This window comes from Solanum tuberosum, unplaced genomic scaffold, assembly GCF_000226075.1.
Source record: "Solanum tuberosum cultivar DM 1-3 516 R44 unplaced genomic scaffold, SolTub_3.0 scf00368, whole genome shotgun sequence".
In the NCBI taxonomy this organism is placed as follows: domain Eukaryota; kingdom Viridiplantae; phylum Streptophyta; class Magnoliopsida; order Solanales; family Solanaceae; genus Solanum; species Solanum tuberosum.
The window spans coordinates 222,853-223,483 of NW_006239292.1; positions in this window are offsets into that span (position 1 = coordinate 222,853).

Sequence of the window (631 nt, forward strand, 5' to 3'; positions counted from 1 at the left end):
CTCAGCTTCCCAGGTCACCTCTTCTCTATTTTTGTTCTACACAATACTTTAACCGAAGCCACCTCTTTGGTCCTCCATTTACGGACCTGTCGATCTAATATGGCCATTGGAATTTCCTCGTAGGACAACTCCTATGTGATCTGAACATCCTGAACTGGGACAACCTGAGAAGGGACTCCTACGCAATTCCGTAGCATTGATACATGGAAAAATGGATGAACAAATTCTAGCCTCGAAGGCAATTCTAATTCATAAGCCACTTGTCCTATCCTCCGAAGGATCCGGTATGGGCCAATGAATCTTGGACTAAGCTTTCCTTTTTTGCCAAATCACCTAACACCTTTTATAGGCGAGACTTTTAAGAATATCCAATCATCGACACAAAACTCTAAGTCCCTTTGTCGCACATGTGAGTATGACTTCTTTCGGCTTTGAGCTGTTAGCAACCTCTCCCGAATGATCTTAACCTGCTCCACTGTGTGCTGTACTAAATTAGGTCCAATCAACCCTGACTCACCTACCTCAAACCATCCAATGGGGGATCTACATTTTCGACCTTACAAAGCCTCATAAGGTGCCATCCCGATGCTGGAATGATAACTATTATTGTATGCGAACTCAATAAGAGGTA